The following is a 22,349-nucleotide window of genomic DNA, read 5'->3' on the forward strand; positions in this document are numbered from 1 at the left end:
ATCATTTAATCCTCACAGTAAACCAGTAACATAAATATTGTGATTCTCATATTGTAGATAAAGAAATGGAGGATTATAATGTTTAGGAAAATTGCCCCAAATTATTTAGCTAGTCAATGCAGTTTTAATTTGAACCCAGGTCTTTATTTTAATTACTCCTTACCCCTTAAGCTCCAACACAGCAGATTGCTTTGCAAATCTCTTGCATGCAAATTGCCATTGAGGAAAACTGACTTAGGAAAATTTTCTACCTTCTTTCAGCTGGATAGGCTTTTATGCCTTATCTTTCTGTACACATGTAAAAGTATTTTAGAAGAAGTGCGTGACTGTTTCTTAGCCCACACTTCACTTATTAAGTCCTAGGGCTGGCTACATGTGGAACTTACTAGAACCCAAGTTTTAAGTTTGAACTAGTCAGCTTCCTGCCTTTATTAAAGTATAGAACAATCTCTATGAAATAAACTAGTAGGAGTTTGGTTTACTCACACACTCTGAAATTTCATGGACAGTTTAGAAATACAAAAGATAATGACTAAAATTGACACCTGGTTAGGACTTTTTAACACTTCCACTGTGTTAAACTGCCATGAGTCCCCACATATTTTGTACCATTTGGAGACTCATGATGGAACTGATGAGTTTGAAATGTCAATCAGCTAGTAGTACCTGAAGCAACCTCATCTGGCGTCCTGCTAATATACCATAAAGGCATGTCGCCAAAGCAAAATTCATAAGAGTAAAAACTAAAATCAGAAGATCATCTACTACCAAACAGCAGAAAAAAATTTTACTAATGCCAACAATAGAACAGGATTGAGAGGAAAAGAAATGCCAATGTAAACATACATTTGGCACCAGAGATAAAACAACCTCAACCAGCTGAAAGAAGGTAGGAAGATTTTTCCTAAGTTTCCCTCAGTGGAAATTTGTATGCAGGAGCTTTAGAAAGAAGAATTTTTAGAAGAAATATCAGCAAGGGAGTGAGGGAAATAGGTTTGGATAAGGAGATGAGTTTAATTGTAATTTAGTTATCAGCTTTGGAGCTTGGATGGCTCCACAGAGATGTCCCGAACTGGGAACAGGGCTTTTGTAGCCCCATACTCATCAGTCACTGTACCCTGGCTGTCTCCAGGAAGGGTGCTTATTCTTTAATGAATCAGCTCCCTTCAGTAATGGACAAGTTACTATGAGGGACTTAGAGTTATCAGCAGTCACTACACCAAGTGGAAAAATTAAGCAGGGATATTATTTTGGGGGGCTGAAAAGATACATCTCCTCTTTTATCTCATCTTTATCAGATATATTTAGAGGAAGTAACCCCTTGAAAACAAATGTTAAGACACTTTCAGAGAAGTTGAAGCTGCGTGTTAAATCCTTAAAGCCATAATTCCCTGGGGGGCGGGGTGGGGAGGGAATTATGAGCACATGGAGATTGGAAGATTTCTGGCAGCAATGCATGATGACTGCGGATTTATTTAAATGTACCCACTGGTCAAAGTTTAAGCAACATCAGGATAGGAGACAATTCTTCAAATGCCCAGAGCCTTATTGAAAGAATCCTGCTAGACACTGGGAGTTGGGCTAGAAACTATGCAAATTAACACCCTTCAAACTATAGACTAGAAAATGAAATAGCCAGAGTCCAAATCACCCTGGAAGTATGATCCATATCCCTACCTGCATGCTGAAAAACATTATGCCTGGAAAGATGAATTCTCATCTTAAAAAGGGGAAAAAAGTCACTATGGGTTGTACCAAAGAAGAGACTGGAACATGGAATTGGGAACTCTGACCTGGACATTGGAATAATGTATCTTAATACTATCTCCTGTAGTATGAGAAGAAAATTCTAAAAGAAAATGAGAAACCATCTTAAAATGGAATAAGTAAGTAGATAGATAGACAGACAGATAAAATAATGAATAAAGACATTGTGAACCACAAAAAAACTTTAAATCAAAAAGAGGCTAAGATTAAGGGGAAAAAAGTGGCAATATGACCTACACAATAGAATGAGAACCTAATGAGGCTGAGTTAAGGAATGCTTGCCATAAGATAATTACAGTATGAGAATTAAAATTCATATCAGTGCATTGGAATCTTTAAGCAGACATACATAGAAAAGTTAAGCCATACATCTGTAATTCAAATCTGAGAATTTAGTATGTGGATCAAAATTTAAAGAAATCTAAAGCATATGAATAATTGGTACAAAGTGCAGGTGGGAATCCAATGGAACAAATATGGTTGAACTGATGAAAAAGGGAAAAATTATAAAATGAACAAATTTTGAAACAGTGCAGGAAAAATTTTCAGTTTTAGAATAGAACTGTTTCTAAAGGGTTTAACCCTATTGTTGTGAGCTGTATCTTGTCTCCCCAATTCAAATTAACATAACAAAATTCTAACCCTCAGAACCTCAGAATGTGACTGTATCTGATATTGGGTCCTTTAAAGAGGTAATTAAAGAAAAATAAGGTTATATGGGTGGATCTTATTCCAGTGTGGCTGGTGTCCTTATAAAAAGAGAAAACAAGGACACAGGAGCACACAGAGGGACAGCCGTGTGAAGACACAGGGAGAAAATGGCCTCCTCCAAGCCAAAGAGAGAGGGCTCAGAATTATCAGCTCTCTTGACTTCTTGATCTCAGACTTGTAGCCTCTCAAATTCTGAGAAAATAAATTTCTGATGTTTAAGCTACCCAGTCTTTGGTACTTTGTTATGATAGCCATAGTAAACTAATTCCTCTATTCTGACAAATTTAATAAAATAAAGAGAAACAAAAAACAGACATACGGAATTTTTTTTGAATTGCAAGAATTATTTTAAATTCCCACAAATTTCCAGAGAGAAAATTTTGGTTATCTATGAAGGAATAAATTATAGAATAAAATTAAATAAATAAATTAAATTAAATTATGCAACCACCACCTTTATCTAATTCTAAAATATTTTCATCACCCCAAAAGAAAATTGTGATAGTACAACCCAGACTCTCCTAGTTTAAGTAAGCTAGTCTTTTCAAACTCCTATAGTAAAGAAACAGCGTCTTGTTTTGTTACTTATTGTTTTGTTGTTGCTCCTATTAGTCTATTGTAGATCAATACTTTTGAAAAATACAATAAAAATATCTGGCAGTGTCAAGTTGCGATATATGATTCTAAATGTTAACCCTGGCTTCCTGTACTTATCTCATTTTAATGGGTAACAAACTAGCCCACACTTTGAGTAGTGCTGCTTTAGGCTATCACATGAATTGTCTGCCATCAACTGAGAGTCTAACAGGACCAATTCCATCATACTTCACACCCCCATTATGTTAATCAGTACCACTACTCTAAGCCACCCAGGTCACCAGCCAACATCCAGATTATTTAGCCCTATATGGTTTTATATATTCAATGATCTGACTACCTCTCTCATTCTTTTCCATTTTACCCAACCTCTCTGGTGTGCTCTCTGAAATTCAGGGTGTAAGAGAACAATAAACTCCTATAAAGGTTGCAGCACACCTAAAGATCCCTATTCTATTTTCATTTCCATCTTTCCCTTGCTGTTAACTTCCCATTTTGTTTAGGGAAGCAAATGAATCATTACTAGTCTAAGTCAGTCATGATAGTCACCTTCACCTTTGCCAGGACATACATAGAAAAGTACTTGATTTCCCTGCATTATTTGTAGCAGATGTAGAGTAGAATTGCATCAACTGCAATTATTGACATTGATGCAATTATTGACATTGATTTAGTTCATGATGTCTTCTAAAAGACTTTTGAGAAATTTACTTAACTGACATAAAGCAAGAACTACTTGGAAAAGGCCACTTTCTAGCCACCCCACACCCAACTCCAGCTTCCTGGATTCCATGTTGTTTCATTATAATATTGAGAGCATGCAGTGAAAAGCTTAAGTGCCCCAAACCAACCTGCCAAGGATGGCAGAGAAGAATGCCAGCAAACGTATTGGGTCATGATACTGGCAGATGGCTGAACTTGTGTCAGTAACTCTCTATCTTTAGAGTTCGTTATACAGAGAAAACTCTAAGTGATAAAACTATCACTCTATACTCTGAACTCTATACCACCTCATTTGAAGAAAAACTTGGAGGGATTCTGTGGACAATGCTTTTCCTGCAGTTCTCTCAAATAAATAGCATTTTCCCCCTCCATGTATCTCGGACTTTAAATGTGTGGTAAGTGTCCTGATACTACTTTTTGATCAGAGGTCTGTGATGTTTTCTGTAATTATACGTATAGAAAATATTTACAGCTATCTAACTTTGCCATTGTACCTCCAAAACAGCAATAGACAATATGTAAATGAATGGGCTTAGCTGTGTTCCAGTGAGACTTTATTGCAAAAAAAGCGTGAGAAGGATTTGGCTCACAGTTCATAGTTTGCCAGTCCCTATTCTAAATCACTGTTTTACATTCTTCCTTGAAAACTTTATGCCTTTTGACAGTTTAGTCATTCTGACAGCTAATCTGCTATTATTTACCATTCTCTGATTATTTCCCTTTAATCCTTTGATGGCATTACAAACTAGCTCACTAATTTGCTCTGCATTACTGGTCCTTCCACCATTTTTGATAATTACAGAAGCCCTAGCATTTCAATTCCTCGACTTCCTCAAGAGCCATGCTTTTTCTGTACTCCCACTTAAGTCACTCACACTAATGGTTCAAACATAGACATTGTCATCAACAATAACATTGCTTCTTTCAAAGCCTTGAAAGCTAAAACTCTAGTTTTAGATCACTAACTCTGGTCTTTCCAGCTTGCTTACTCTAGTCTCCTATTCCAATAACTCTTTATCCTCATTGGAACTATTACTCACTTTATCATGTCTGCACGTTATGTCCTCTTTACTAACACAGCTATAGAATGCATGGGCCGGAACTATAACCAGCCCCTTGCAAATACTTTTAATACATTTTCTTTTGTTTCTACTTTGACACACTCATGAGAAAACAACCGATCATGAATGAAATCCAAATGTATACTGATATGGTTTGGCTGTGTCCCCAGCCAAATCTCATCTTGAATTGTAGCTCCCATAATTCCCATGTGTTGTGGGAGGGACCTGGTGGGAGATAATTGAATCATGAACATGGTTTCCCTCATACTGTTCTCTTGGTAGTGAAGAAGTCTCACAAGATTTGTTGGTTTTATAAGGGGGAACCCCTTTTGCTTGGTTCTCATTCTGTCTTTGCTGCTGCCACGTAATATGTGACTTGCTCCTTCTTGCCTTCTGCCATGATTGTGAGGCCTCCCCAGCCATGTGTAACTGTGAGTAAATTAAACCTCTTTCCTTTATAATTACCCAGTCTCAGGTATGTCTTTATTAGCAGTGTGAAAACAGACTAATACACCTACCTAGGATAAATAGATAAGAAAGGTGCTAAAGGTTGTTGAAGAAAAATCCTAAAATGGTGCTGATCTCTTTTTTACAGGTATAGCCACAAACGTTAAACTAAACTACCCCAAAATCCCAATGTTTTCTTAGTAAATTCATTTTTTTAATCCAAGATGACTACTTCATATTTCTTTTTGCCCCAATGTACTCAACTATTGACTTTGTGTTATCTTTAACTTACAAAATCAATGTCATAAAATGAAAGTATTGTCCTCTTCCCAACTCCAAATCTCTGGATCCTCCTCATCTTTACTATTTTTAAAAATTTTATTTTTCAAGACAAGGCCTTATTCTTTCACGCAGGTTATGGTGAAATCATAGCTCACTGCAGCCTCAAGCTCCGCGTCCCAAGTGATCCTCCTGCCTCAGCCTCCCAAAATGCTAAGATTACAGGTGTGAGCTACTATGCCCAGCCCTCATGTTTACTCTTATAATGTGCCTTCTCCTTAGTTACAGAAGGCAGTCTGTCATGATGGTTGAGGATATCGCCTGTACAGTAAGACATCTTGGCTTTCTGTCCTGGCTCCTCTATGTAATACCTGAGCTCTGTGAGAATAGAGGAGTGGCTTAACTACTCTGTATCCCTGTTTTTCCCCTGTAAAATGAAAACAGTGACAGAATCTACCTCTCAAATTACTTCTGGATGTTAAGTGAGTTAATATTGTTCAAGTCTTAAGAACAATCCCCATCACATGGTAAGTAATTACTAAATATTAGACATATTACTAATTCATTATTAAAATGAGGGAAGTGTCCTTGCTGCTACAGAGAGCCAACTCTTCCTCTTGTGCTCCAGATTTAATTCCAAGTTTTGCATTCAACAGATCATGCTGAAATCCAAAATGCAAACAAGTTATAACAAGAACCGTATAGAAAATGCTGTATATATAGATTAGCACAAATAGTAAGGTAAATGGATTAAATCATTATAATTTCTATTATGCTGTTAGGTTTCTAAATAAATGTCTTCCTACCTAAATACCTCATATGCTTTTATGTTATTTTACAGTTGGTTAAAAATATGTGTGTCATTGCTTGCCATAAGTTATTGTCTTCCTCTTGCTAGTATCTGATATTAAATGTGTTTTACAAAGAGAAAGATTCAAACAAGCATGGATTCAGATTTTTTTAGAACCTAAAATATTTACATTTTTAGAAGATTCACAATTTTAGTATAAAATGAGTTCCAAGACCTTTGCAAGTGAAAGGCCTTGCAGCTTAAGCTTCATTAGCATCTCCTTTAATATCTTCAACAGTCCTGAAATGAGCTTGTTATTATCCCCCACATACTAATGAAGAAACATGGAGTAACATGCTAATGGCTACATAGGCAGTTGAGCAATCTAGCTGGGATTTGTCCCAAATTTTCTGGATTTAAGGCCAGTGTCCTTTACCTTTACATTCCAGCTGCCTCTATCCTTATAGGCAGAAAGGAAGTCAGGATTCCAAAGATTACCTTATTTGTTCAGTTGCTTCTTTCTCAATATTTATACACATCATGAATGTGATTTTTTCCCAGTTTCTTTTCAGGTTCTGCTGCTGCCACTAAAGGGCACATGGGGAAGCTTCTCATTCTCTTGAATCTGTTGAGAATTGAAATATCCCACCACCATGAGGAGTTGATGACTACCTGACAAACACAGTTATCAAAATTATAACAGCAGGTGCCCTCATATTTCTAGATCCCCCCTCTATCTCATCTTCCCACCCATGTAGGCAAAGGTAAACAGTAATTCTAAGAATTTAGTCTTAGAAGCAAGCATTGAGCATGTTAACATATGCTAACCCATGTCAACAATTTTCTGTCAACACAGAGAAGACTTTTGCTGTAGGACAGGAAGCAAAGAGCAATTACATTCAGACTTCTGAATGGTAGTGGTGGTGAAAAGTTTATGCGGCTGGCAATAAAAAAATTGTAACACATAAATGCAGGGTAACAGAAGACCAAGAACAGGTCCTCTGGTGAATGGACATCAAGGTAGAATCATAGTAATATTGCCAGATTTTTGGAGGATGGGGCTATAAATTCTTCACAGCAACCATAAGCATAGTTGGGATGTACTTCATGAGGTCTTGTGGCTGAGTACCTCCAAAGTGTGGGTACACTGTGCTGATCTGGGAAACGTCCCTTTCTCCAGACTTGATGAACTCCCTGTTTGCTGGAAACCAAGTGTGACCATAATGAAAAAGTCAAAATGCATTCGTTATAATCTGTGGCATCATGGTGAATACAGTTTAGTAGGACAGCACTTATGCTCCAGCAGCTCACTCTCTGGTAGGAGAAATTTGAAAGAGCAGTATGGTTAATTTCAGAGACAATTTTGTGCCAGAATCCTCAAGCCACTAATGATTTGCATTACTCTTTGTTATTCTATTATGTTAATGTAAATCCTTTGAGAGAAAAATAATTTCTATTCCTTAATGTGTACCAAAATAGAATCTTAGGAAGTGAGTCTTATGGGATTCAGAATGATTTAATCCTCTCTAATCTGCATTTGGCTATGGGCTATAAGTTACTTAACTACTTAACTCCTTTGTTTTCTCACCTATAAATTTAAACTAAAGATGTGAAGTTTAAAGGAAGTATCCTATATGACAAGCCTCATGTATGACTTTGCTGCATAGTATATTTCTCAAAAAGATTTTGCTCTTCCTCTTATCTCACAGGTACCATCATATTATCATTTACATTGCTTGCATCCTCTTCCATTTTCTTTACACTTTCCAGAAATGTTTGCCTTACACAAAATGTTTTCATCATAAACGTCACGAGAAAGGTCATTGCAGTGTACTTCTTTATACATTTCTGATTTTTAAAAGTATTCCAAATATTTAAGTGGCTACATTAGACCCTTATGTCACACCAGAGGGTACACATTTTAAAAGTACATGATTACTGTGTACTTACTATATGCTAGATAGTGTACTAAAAATTGAGGAAGTAATTATAGTTAGGATCCCCAATTTCAAAAATTCATAATCAAGGAAGGGGATGCTACATGTCATAAGTGAAAACGGGACCAAAATGAAGGATAGGCTGAAGTAGCAAAGAGGAAGAAGTCAGTGTTATGCTGAACCATATTAAAGTCTGAGACAAAAAGAAAAATCAATAATATTGATCCTGCCTTTATTTAAAATTTTGATTTTTTATCATTGATTTTTTGCATTGATTTTTATTTTTAAAATATTGTATTAAAATATTATCTGTCTTGATTGCTGAGTTTTTTGCTCTCCTTAAGTTTCATACATCTAATTGAGAGTGCTATGGACTGAATTCCTTTTCCCCCAAATTAGGACGCTGAAGTCCTAACCCCCATTGTGATTGTTTTTTGAGACAGGCCCTTTAAGAAGATAATCAAAGTTAAACAAGGTCATAAGGGTAGGGTCTTTAGAATAAGAGAGAGACTCCAGGCATGCATGCAGAAAGAGGAAAAGCCATGCGAGGACACAGCAAGAAGGCAGCCATCTGCAAGCTAAGGAGAGAGGCCTCTGGAGAAACCAAACCTGCCAACAACTTGATCGTGGATTTCCAGCCTCCAGAACTGTGAAAAATACATTTCTGATCTTTAAGGCACCCTGTCTGTGTTATTATGTTATGACAGCCTCAGCTGAAAAGCTAATGGAAAGAAGAAAGATAAGAAGAGATTTCATGAAAAATAAATCACTTGAGTTTAGTGTTAAGGGTCAAAGGGTATGCAGAGTCAGAGAATAAAAGATAAGTCTGAGAATTTTGAGCATGGAATAGAAATTGTGAAAGTGATCTTTTAGACAGAGGTAATGTCTTTGAGAGAAACATTAAATGCCAAATTTTAGCATATGGAACCAGGCAGACATCAGAGCCGAATTGGCCTCTGACCAGAGACTTACACTGATGCCTCTTTCTGTAAAGTCTGTGAGTTAAGATTTTTATTTTTTATATTTTTTAATTGTTAGAAAAAATTCAAAAGGGTGATATTTATTGATATATAAAATTTGTATGAAATTCAAATACAATTTTATTAGGACACATAATACACATAAATACAATTTTATTAGGACACAGCCACACTAATACCTACAAGTATTGTCTATGGCTGCATTTATGTCACAAGAGCATAGCTGAGTCATTGTGACAGAGATCACATGGCCCACAAAAAGTAAACTATTTGCTGACACTTTATAGTTAAAGAGTACCTGTCCCTGGACCAGACCATGCTCTTTCCACACTTACTTCTAATATAAAACATATTTGTGAAAAGGAGAAGAAAGAAAAGAAAAATGAAAAGAAAAAGAAAAAGAAAGAAAAAAAAAAAGAAGGAAGGAAGGGAGGGAGGGAGGAAGGAAGGAAGGAAAAGAGCAAGCATGAGAAAAGGTTTCGGTTTAGGTTGTGGGAAAAAAGGAAGTGAAGGAGGGGAGACGGAATGGAGAAAGGAAAGAAGAAAATAAGATGCGTATCTTTTTATTTCCCTAACACTCAATAAAAATAAGAACAGGAGCCCTTAATTTAGCACTGGCAAAAGCAAATGTCTTGCCAGGCTATCCTGAGCCCTTGTGATATCACAGCACCACTGCAAAAGCTACTGAGGTTAGCCACAACTCTGATAGGGCTCTTTTCTAAACCAAAAGTAGCCACATGCTCAGTGTATTATAATGTAGAGCTCATTACACCGAGCACATTTAGTAAACTGTCTTGGACAAAGTGCCTCATTTGCTCACTGTAATGGAGGAAACGGCATACCAGTGTGCACTAAAGCTCTGTGTCACAGTTGAACCCCCACAGCTGAAAGCACCTATAAGCAAATTTGTGGGAGAATCATTAAGACTGAATGAGTTGTCTGTGTGGAGAGAAGTTTGAGGTGAATGAAAGCATTGCTACATCTACATTTGAAGTAATGGTAAGTGTTGTATCTAAGTAGATCCATTTTGCCTAATGAATAAATATGGCTCAAATATTAATGATGTGATTCTTTTAGATTAATAATTTGCATAACTCAAGCATCCTTAATTAGGTGGTAAATTCATTGCATTGTAGACCTTCAAATCAATTGCTTCTGCTCTTCACACCATCCCCCCAATATTGTATTGATCGAAATGGCTTATTCTCAGCAATATCTTTCCAATCTCAAATAGAAACCACAGCGTAATCATGCTATTCCCTGCCAGTTTTATTCCAATGAAGCATACCATCATACTCATTTTCTGACATGTGATTATAAAAGAATCTCTAGTCCCTGTAATAAAAAAGTAAGGTTTAGAATGATGATGATGAAATAGGAAAACTCTTGATGTAACTCTCATTTTTGCCATTATTATTGACAGAAGGTTTGTGTCCTCTCAAAATTTATGTATTGAAATCCTAACCCCCAATGTGATGGTATTAGGAAGTGGGGCATTTGGGAAATGATTAGGTCATGAGTGTAGAGGCTTCCTGAATGGGATTAGTGCCCTTAATAAAAAAATTCTAGAAAGCTCGCTTTCCCTTTTCCATCATGTGTGGATGCAGCAAGAAGATGTCATTTATGAGGAATGGGCCCTGACAAGACACCAAATCTGCCAGTGCTTTGACCTTGGACTTCCCAACCTCCAGAACTCTGATAAATAAATATACATTGCTCAAACCTCCCAGTTGATAATATTTTTATTACAGCAACCCAAATGGATTAGTATGTCTGTATACCAGCTTTGGAATTTCTGACAAGTTACCTAATACCCTAGGGCCTGCTTCCTCATAAATAAAATAAGTTGAAAATAGCAACTTCAAGTTGCTGTGAGGATCACATGAAATAATCTAAGTAATCCTCTTAGCTCAGTTTCTGGTACATCACTAGCATGCATATGTTGTTCCCTTTTACAGAGTTTTGAAAAATTTAGGCACTGAAATAAAAATTGATAATCTCCAGATCTGATTTTATATTCTAGAAATGTAGTGCAGCTTCTCTGATTTTTAGAAAACATTTTTCTGTGACTATCATAGAAATTTAAACATTTTAAAAATATAAAATAGAAAAGGAAGAAAAATATTAGTAAGATTTTGCTTATTTGCACAGATATTATTTGTGAAAAAGAATAAGGGAAAAGAATTGTGAAGTGTTTACAGTTTATTGATTTGGTCCCAATTTCTGGATGGTAGAATGTTATAAGGCTTCTTACTGGTTATAAAGAAGAAAACAGAATGTTAGAATAACTGGGCACATTCACATTTTAAAAGCTGTGAGCCCCCTCCAAACAGAACCATTATTTTTAGCATGAGGAAGGAAAAATGGAACAACAACTTGTGGCTTGGGCATTCTACCACTGGGGAAAGAGTTTGGTTTATGTTATATATGCTTGTTTGTTTGTTTCTAGCACCCCATGTCAAACCTGTCTAATTTATGTCTTCAAAATGTCAAGGATCTCCCACTACCTGCAATTTCCACATTCAGATTATTTCTATGCAGCCTTGTCAATGTTAAGCTATTTTAGAGGGAAGTGGGAGAGCTAGGACTGGTCTCCACATGGGAGCACGTATTTCCAAACACAGGGGTGAGCCGGGTGTCTTATTCCATTTGTGCTGCTGCAAGAGAATACCAGAGACTGAGTAACTTATAAAGTACAGAGATTTATTTCTCACAGTTCTGGAGGCAGAGAAGTCCAAGATCAAGGCATTGGCATTTGGTGTCTGCTGAGGGCCTTCTGGCTGTGTCCTCACATGGCAGAAGACAAAAGGGCAAAAAGGACCTAGGCTAGTCCCCTTGAGCCCTTTTATGAGGAACTAATCCATTCATGAGGGTGAAGCCCTCACGACTTAATCATTCCCCAAAAGGCCTTACCTCTTAACACCATTACAATGGAGATTAAGTTTCAACACATAAATTTAGGGGGACACTCATACTATAGCATTCTGCCCTGGCCCCAGCATTTATGTCTTTCCCACATGGAAAATATATTTTTATTTCATATCAACAACCCAAAGTTCTTAACTAATTCTAGCACTCACTCAAAGTCATCTCTCCAGACTCTCATTTAAATTAGATATGGATGAGACTAAAGGTACAATTTATCCTGAGGCAATTGTTCTCCAGCTCTGAAACTGTGATATCACAAAAGTTATGTACTACATATACAGTGATGGGACAAACATCGTTTAGACATTCCCATTCCAAAAGGGAGCAATACGAAAGAATAAAGGAGTAAGTCCCAAATAAGTTCAAAATCCAATAAGGAAAAAACATTAAATTTTAAGGCTTGAGAATAATATTCTTTGGCTGCATATCCCACTTTTTGGACACACTGGGATGAGGGTTGGGCCTCTAAGGCCCTGAAGGGGCCCACCCTCACAGCTCTGTGGGGTGCATTCACACAGCAGCTCTTAATGATTAGAGTCAGGTGTCTGAAGATCTATGAGGCTGGGATCACATTCTTGTCTCTGCAGTTCTAAGGTCTTGGGGGCGGCCCCACTCTCCCAACTCCACTAGACATTTCCTTAGTGGGGATACTCTCAGCCATCCTTTGCAATCTAGGTAGAGGTAGCTGTGCATCCAATGCTTGTTCACTCTGTGTGCCAGCAGATTTAGTATCAGGTGGACGCCACCAAGCTTTACAACTCGTGCCCTCTGCAGTGGTGGCCCAAGCTGCACCTGAGCCCACCTGAGTCACATCTCGAGCAGCCAAAGAGACTTGAGGCAGCCTGGGCAGTGATCCCTGCAGTCCCACAGGCACCCTGGAACTCTGTAGTGACCTGGGTCTCTCCCTTGAAACCATTCTGCCCTCAGTGTTCTGACTCTGGGCCTATGATGGCAAGGCAGCCTGGATGATCTCCAAAATGCCTTCAAGGTCATTCTCCCATAGTCTTGATGAATAGCATCTGGCTTCCTTCAATCCATACTAATCTTCTTATCAAAGGGACTGTTGGCTACCTCCTTAGTTTTCTCTCCTAAATATGCTTTTTTATTCTTTACATAGTCAAGCTGAGAATTTCCCAGCTCTTTGATTATTAATTCAGTCTTTCACTCATTTCTTTCTTCTTATATTTTACTGTAAGTAGTTTAAGATAAGCCATTTAGTATCCTAAACAAATGCTTAGATATTTCTTCAGCTAAATATCCTAGTTCATTGCTCTTAAATTCTGCCTTCCACAAAGGACTATGACACAAACATAATTCAGCCATGATCTTTGCCACTTTGAAACAAGGATGGCCTTTCCTTCAGTTTCCAGTAACACCTTCCTCATTTCCACCTAAGACCTCATTCAAATGGCCTTTACTGTCCATACTTCTACAAACATTCTGTTCACAACCACCTAGATAATCTCTAAGACTGAGGCTTTCTCTATACCTATCCTTTTCTTCTAAGCCTCACCAGAGTCACCCTTAATGCTCCATGGCGTTCTAAATGTTTTCAAACGTGACCTTCAAAATTGCTTCAGCCTCTACCCATTACCCAGTTCAAAGCTACTTCCACATTTTTAGGTATTTGTTATGGTAACACCCCACTTCTCAGCACCAATTTCTTAGTCCATTTGTGCTTCTATAACAGAATACACAGACTGGGTAATTTATAAAGAACAGAAATGTATTTCTCACAGTTCCGAAGGATGGAAAGTACAAGATGAAGGCACAGGCATTTGCTGTCTGCTGAGAGCCTTCTTGCTGCGTCCTCTATATGACAAGGCAGAAGGTAAAAAGGATCTTTGCTAGTTCCCTCAAGCCCTTTTATGAGGCACGAATACATTCATAAGGGCAGAGCCCTCATGACTTAATCACTTCTCAAAAGGCCCCCTCCTCGTAATACCACCACAACCGGGATTCGGTTTTAACACATGAATTTTGGGAGACATTGAGACCATCATATCAGCAGACCATCAAAAACACATTTCTTTATAGTTGGAAGGAAACTTTGACATTGTTATGTCCAGCACTAGATGCTATGAAAAAAGTAAAGTCCATCTCCCAAGACCGATTTAGAAAGGTTCTAAAATTCTAGATTTGGTGCACAATTTTAAGCAACATATGAAACTCCCAATGTCCATCCATGAAACTCCAGTGTGGTCCATGGAACCTAGATAATGAATTTTTTTCTATGAATAATGTTGAATAAGAATGAGAGGAGAAGTAAAAATGTCTTTGACCAACAAATTTCTCAAAATATTTTGTCAGGGGAAAAAATATACTGTAAAATTTACTGTGTTCTCAGCAACTATTTTTGCTTGGCTAATATTTTCAGAGATCCAAGCAGATGAGTAATTTACTTCCAGAAAAAATCTGTCTTCCACATACAATGCATTTGTTAGTATATCCAGGGCTTTGTGCTATCTTTTTGGCATACTGCATTTACTCTAGCTGAGAAGTAATTCAATTATAGCATATTTTGAATACTAGGTACTTTAGTAATCCCTTCATGCTGAAAAGATGATAAACAAAAAAAAGTTCTGTGGCAAGGATGTGAATTAATATCACCCATTCATAGAGCAATCAATAAACTTATTTTAATAGCTGCCTAAGAATAATTGTTGCAAATGTATTTTGCTTTAAAAATTTTCTTAAATTTTTTAAATAAGGCAATTTAAAATAATTAAATACACTTTTCTCGCATAAAGTTTTCTGTGGGTATTAAAATTTCATGGTTATGAAAGAATATGAAAAACAGTACAAAAATGGAGTATGCCAAATTGTGTGTACAGAATGATTACCAAGACAAAATGAAACACTATGAGATTAAAAAAGAAAAAAACTAGAAAAAGTACCCCAAAATTATATGTGTTATGGAAAATGTAACTGGGAGCTATTTTTGTAATATTCTCCACTTACCAATTTTTCTGTCACAAGATTTTACCACTTTTATAATAAAGACGTTTTAAGGAATAACCATTTTGGGCAGTGATACTGAATTTTTCTCTAGACATTAAGTCAAATAGCAGCTACAAAAGTTACTCTGTGCCAGGGCCCAAACTAAGTATGCTGAAATGTTTTACCTGCTGAATGTTTAAAACATTCATATCCCTCTTATGCAAATGAGGAAACTTATGCTTGAGGTAAGCAACAAATTCAGTAAGAGGAAGAACTGGCAAAAATGTATGCTTCTTTTTTCCATATTTTTCAAGTTTTTGGAAACTAACCCTATACTACTTTGCAGTCAAGATGAATATTTTTTTCTAATCATGGGCTGTATTATCCATACAGCAACAAGGATCTCAGACAGTGTGGGGAAATGTTGAGGGAAAAGGTGGAGAGCAGCAATTGAGACTCCTGAATACTTTACCTTTCGTACTGCTTCCTCTAATATGATTGATTAACTGATGATGTGTAAAACTTGCCATAAAAGCCACCATTCCAAAATATTATACACATGTTAACATTATAATAACAATACAATTCTTATGTCCATGGATTCTTTTTGTATTTTTTTTTTCTTTTCCTGTCTGCTGCCTGACGTGAAAAGAGGAATAAGAAGAAACAAAGTCAATAGTATTGAGTAACTTACATGTACTAGGCTGGTTAAGGGTTTCAATGTTTACATATGTTTGTGGAGAAACAAAAAAGTTTGATAATATATGATAACTTTTACAAGGAATTTTTAAAATTTCTTTCTGAAGAATGGTCTACATTAGGTTTATAGCCACATTTACATAAGATAATATAAGATGCATAATTTTATGCATAAATCAACGTATTTACAGCATAATTGTGAGGAAGTGGCACACCCAGGTGGCATTCTGACTCATTTAGTTAAAGGACAAAGCATATTTGTAATGGACAGTGAAGGCGAGCATATGTAACCTTAGAAAGGGAAAAAATATCAAAAGAAAAAATGTCATCATCTGGTTCATCCTTTATTTGTCCCTAGGGTTTTCTTTTTCCCTTGGTATTTTACATAGGAGAGTATTTTGAGACCAGCCTTGGGAGATTTAAAAGCACTTTTGTTCAGAATGGAGCAGATATCATCATGTAAAGCACTATTCCCTCATGCCTTACTCTTTGTAGAAATAAAAAATAATAAAGGAAGCTTAAAATATCTGACATTCATCAGCAGGCTACCTGGATCTATCTTGTGCTTCCTGAGAGAAAAAAAAAAAGAAAAGATATGCAAGAAAAGCATTAGTATTTTACCATAGGAGAGCTATTTACTTGAAAAATATAGCCTGCTTTTGTGGATTTCATGGAAAATCAACACACAAACTTAGCCTAAGCCTCATTGTTCTTTCATGACAGTGATACATTGAAGCACCATTGTCTGGCTGAAACATATACAACCACCATTTGCATTTATATTTGAGAAATGGTTTGTCTCCTACTACAGTTTCCCCTTTTTAATAATTGCACATGTGATTTTTTTTCAATTACCTTTCTGTTTGTCATTTTGGAAGTCCTCATTCTTTGTCCTTAGGTACCAGTTGGTGGTGTTTTCTGGCTGGCCCTGTTTACTTCTCCATCTGTCATCAGCATTAATCATTTTACCATGAATTTTAGGGTAGCTCTGTCTGCAATATTTTAACTTCTACTCCCCCTCCTGGCCCCTCGTCTACTTTGCAGCTGCAAAGCAGAACTGTATGGAGTATGTGGGCCAACATCATACTACGGATTGGCATCGTGGACAAAAACATTGAAAGGACAAAGTTAATTCAGCATTACCCTAGAATCTAAAGTATTTTAAAAATGACTTCTGTCTTCTCTGTCAAGTTTCTTTCTATTATGTTATTCAGAATTATTTTGAGGGCCAGTGTGTAAGGGGTACAGTAGGCATTTTTGCACTTATTTCTATACTGTTTTGCACACACAGCAAGAAAAATGTGATATTAACCTGCTTTCCTATAAAATAATTGGTGACCCACTCAGAGAAGAAATTTTGCATAAGTTTACCACAAGTCTAACTGTATGTTTTCATTAAACTCATAGTTCATAGTTACAGGACACTATGGTACAAATCATTGAAAGAAGATATCATCCAAAAGTCATTTCCATTTAGTTTAAACAATTGTTTCATGATATTGTTGGTTTGTTTGTTTAAATAAAAAAAGGCTCTTCAACATTTGGCCAGAGAGAGTGGTCAACAGAACTCCACCTTACAGACCTACCAAACACATCATATCCCCAAAACTTTCCCACGGAACACATGTTCCTCAAGATATTCTGCCAAAAGAACAAAAACAACAACAATGACAACAACAGCAACAAAAGTACGTCTTTATTAGTTATGCTGAACGTTATACATTTCTCTTGAAGATAAAAAGAACTTTGTTATATTAAATACATATATCATATTTTTGACCTAACACCTAGAGTGCCCTATAAAACTAGTGTTTAATGAAATATCTCTTGGTTAGGACCAAAATCAAAATTCTTTTCTTTGGTATCAGAGAAACAAAATCTTAGTGACAGTCATCAAACAAGTGTCTCCAGGGACTCATGTTTCCATTTTTATATCACCACACCGCATCTACCTTGCAATTTTACTTAAGTAAATAATCATGAATGGATAAATGCATAAGCAACTGATTAGAACCTGAAAATACATATTTTATCTGAAAAAAGTCTTGAGTTATTGGCTCATCGCATTGGAATTTTTGCATCATTAAAAAATCCAATAAAGTACACTGTAATAAAGAGTTTAAGAGCATATCACCATTTATTCAAACCTTTTATCACTTATTTTATTGGTAAGCCATACTAAATTCTAAAGCATGTTTCTGAAAGTTTATGCATCGTCCCCCAAATACTTGTATCCTAATTGAGTACTTGGATCTGCCTTATATTTAGAGTTTACAGAGTTGCAAATCCTCTGAGTAGGGCAGGGGATGTTATGGCTAAGATAGGCGAATGTTTCATTGTACAGATGCAGTAAGTAAGCCTCAGATGGCACAAAGGATTTGTATCAGGTCACAAGGATAAATTTTCATAGAGGTGTTTCATACTTTTTTCAGTATATTCAGCAGTATCAAGCACATTTAATAAGAAATTTGATATATTAATTCATTATATTTATATCAACACCTCTCTTAAAAGCTAATTTTTAGATAGAACAGATTCAAAAACCTATTATCTTAAGACTTAATGGAAAGGAAATTTTTCTTACTCATTAATTGGCTAGACTCCTGTGCAACTTGCCAAGAAACGATACTCAGAAGGTCTAGTTTGCAAAAGAGAATCATTTAAAGTAATGAGTGGGTGTCAGTGAGAACTTGTGGGTGTAAAGGTGAAAGTGAGCCACCAGCCAATGACAGACTCCTCAGTACTGTGTGACCTCACTTCATCAGACAAATGTCACTACGCATTGCTTAAAAAGGACACATCTGACCCTCAAATTTTACCTTTAAAGGATTAGAAAATAGTAAGATAAGAAAGTGGTTTCAATATGAATATCACAAAGTGTAAGCTTTAAATAAATATATTATGCAAAAGAAAGAGTGGCTGTTTACTTCAACAAAAAAATAGACTGCATAGTTATATGACAATTAGGAAAAATATATAGGAAAAAATAAAAATATGGGACAAATTTATAATAATGATAGTTTTAAACTTGTAAATCTCAATCTTTCAAAAATGTTTAAAACAAAATAAATCTGCTAAACTTTATAATAAGGTAGCCAATAATAATCATTTAGTGGTTGAATAGTGCTTTCTACATGCACCATAAAAATAATTTGAAATTTTATTAAAACATGAACATACATCAACTATGTATGGAGTCTCAAAAAATTACAAGATCTAGGAAATGTGAAGGACATTTTCTTTGACTCAAAGCAATAAAATATTAAGAAAAACAGAAAAAAAGTTAACAAAAGAGTTACAGAAGAAAAAGGGAGAAAACTAGAAAAATTTGTTCTCAGAATGTTAAAGAGAAAAGATTCATGTATTTATGAAGCCAAGTTGTTATAAATAAGCTATTGTCAGAAATACGTACAAAGTAAAGAAAACCTGAGAGCTGAATTTAAAATGAGAATGGGGATGTAGAATAGTAACTTGATACCGCAGAAAACTGCATCACTGCAATAGGAGAAAAATGGGAGCAGTGTCCTAGAATTTGACAGAGAAAGCTAAAGAACAAGAATTAGAGAAGAGGTGTTATGGAACACACATGACAGATCCAGATACCCAGTCTAAATTAGCTGAAATAACTAGCATCCATTCCCAACGAAAACTCTTCTGCAATGAGAATTGAAAGAGTCTCCCTTACAATAATATTCAATTCAAATTGACATCCAGTTCAGTTCAAGCTAATTGGCAAAAAGCTTAAAGCATTACCAATAAGTGCAGAAAAAAAATTGAAATGTCTGATTTCAGAACTATATTTGAGAAATATTTAGGATATTTGGGAATTAAAAGGGAAAGTCAATATGTGCTCAAAAGGAAAATATTAATTTTATGCATGAGAATTTCTGAGTCATTTAAACTACTATAGTCCCATGAGTGGGAAGCTAAATGTATCAGACCTAAATGCCTCCAGCCCAGTTACTCTGGGCCTCAGTTTATTTATATATAAAAAAATGGGAATTAGCCAGATGATCTTAAGTTCCCTTCTAGCTATCCTTGTCAATAAGTCTCAGACAAAATAGACACAGATATCAAAATCTACCCTAAGTGAAACAGAAAAGTTCTTTCTTTCTTCTAAATAATAGGTAATATTTATTGAATTCTTCTTATATGTCAGATATTATTGTTATAATTTAATCCTCACAGCAATCTTTTGAATTGGGTATCAGATTCATCCCATTTTGGAGATCTGGAAACTGAGGCTCAAGGAAGTTAAATAGCTTGGCAGAGGTCACAAATCTTGGGGATGTCAGTGACATGTCTTGCAGATTTTGTAACATGATCAAAAGACCCCACCTCTGGGCCATTAAGTGGCACTGCGTCTCTATAGTGTTATTTTTTTCAGGATTTTAAAACAGCATCTTGCCTCTCTCTGTATTTCCATGATCCCCAGATGCTCTCTTTGCATTGGACTCTTTGCCCTCATAATCATGGTTTTCTGTAGTTTTCTTCTAGGACTATCAAGGACTATGTGGGTCTGACAGGCACTTCTGCTCAAGTAAATGGCGTGGAGGTGTGCATACATTTCCAGTAATTCTTTCACGACTTGGCCTTTTCCTGGATAGCTAGTGTTTGGTTCAGGAAAAGAAAAATATAGAACTCAGAATTTTCCAGTCGTGTTCTGCAGACCACCAAGTAATACAAACAACCACAATGATATTTTGTGGAAATAACAGAGCTCTGTGTTCAAAAAACATGTAAACAGTCTAACATAATATTTATCGGACTTCTTTAATAAGGAATTTCTTAAAACTTTTATTATGCCGATGTGTACTATACAGAAATTCTCAGGTTTTTCTAATGATAGAAACTTTATTTTGTTCATGGAGCATATAATAAACAAATATATCATAACACATTGGGAAGTGCTAAATTATTCAATTATTTGTTTATTCAAATAATAACTTCATGAGTATCTTCATGAAAATTTATATGATGCTTAAATGAGAAGCTTTGACTATTTGAGCATAATATTATAGACATAAATTGTCAGAGAAATGGAGTTACTTTTCCTTCATTTCAGTTGTGACAGGAGATGAGCTATTAAACAAGTAATCTACATCTTTATCTTTTAGAAGATAGGAGGAACTATTTTGGGCCATAGAGTTCAGTTCTATACATTTGTTTCATTCTTTCTGACAGAAAGTGTTTAGAATAAACTAAGTTTAGCTTGTATGTGAACACGCAATATAAGCAACAGGAACTCCATTATGGTTAAATCACTGAAGCATGGGTATGAGTCTGACTCAGGTGTGTATGTCAGCTTCTTAATCCATTTCCAAATTTGCCTTTTCATCAGAGCTAGAAAGCAAACTCTGTTTATCTAGAAAATCAGGCAAGGCCAGGGTCTCTCCATTTACATTGGATTGAAATGTTTCTTTGTCTTTTAGAGCACAGAGCTATTTATCATCATATTGGCTGTCTAACACCACATAACACATCATTCTGGGCTCAGTCATAATGCTTGAGTAATACTGGTAATCAAACTTCTGAAAGCAGACTGCAATGGGTTACACCACCAACAACAAATCACAATGGAAACTGGAATAAAGTAGACCAGTTGAAGGCTAGAAAAAAGTAATTGTACATTTCCCAAAATGAATTGTATTCAATTAAAGGGATCTACACACATATACATATATATATGTTATGCATATATGTGTATAGAAATAGATATTTATACATACATATACATATATACATACACATATTTATTAGTACGTTCTCACAGTGTTATGAAGAAATATCCAAGACTGGGTAATTTATAAAGGAAAGAGGTTTAATTGACTCAGTTCCACATGGCTAGGGAGGCCTCAGGAAACTTACAATCATGGTGGAAAGGGAAGCAAAGAAGTCCTTCACATGGTGGCAGAAGAGAGACAAGTTTATAAGGAAAAGCCTCTTATAAAACCATCAAATCTCGTGAGAACTCACGCACTATCACGAGAACAGCATGAGGGTAACCACCCCATGATTCAATTACCTCCCACCAGGTCCCTCCCATGACACATGGGGATTATAGGTACTACAATTCAAGATGAGATTTGGGTGGGGACACAGCCAAACCATATCATTCCGCCCCTGGCCCCTCCTAAATCTCATGTTCTCACATTTCAAAACACAATCATGCCCTTCCAACCAACAGTCCCTTGAAGTCTTAACTCATTTCAGCATTAACTCAAAAGTCCAAAGTCTCATTGGAGACAAGGCAAGTCCCTGCCTTGTAAATAATTGTTTACCTTTAGATTCTGCTATTTTCAAAGTCTCAGGATACAAAATCAATGTGCAAAAATCACAAGCATTCCTATACACCAATAACAGACAAACAGAGAGCCAAATCATGAGTGAACTCCCATTCACAATTGCTTCAAAGAGAATAAAATACCTAGGAATTCAACTTACAAGGGATGTGAAGGACCTCTTCAAGGAAAACTACAAACTACTGCTC

The 22,349-nt window shown here is 36.1% G+C and overlaps 1 long non-coding RNA gene across 1 annotated transcript in view; it reads left to right on the forward strand.

Moving 5' to 3' along the window:
• LOC134739125 (uncharacterized) overlaps positions 1 to 22,349 on the forward strand; it is a 542,148-nt gene that overhangs the window by 510,128 nt on the left and 9,671 nt on the right. Inside the window, exon 3 of the long non-coding RNA XR_010125634.1 lies at positions 20,346 to 20,399. This is a non-coding gene — a long non-coding RNA (uncharacterized LOC134739125). The remainder of the gene's footprint in view (positions 1 to 20,345; positions 20,400 to 22,349) is intronic.

The sequence above is a fragment of the Pongo pygmaeus genome, chromosome 2 (assembly GCF_028885625.2).
Source record: "Pongo pygmaeus isolate AG05252 chromosome 2, NHGRI_mPonPyg2-v2.0_pri, whole genome shotgun sequence".
Classification (NCBI taxonomy): domain Eukaryota; kingdom Metazoa; phylum Chordata; class Mammalia; order Primates; family Hominidae; genus Pongo; species Pongo pygmaeus.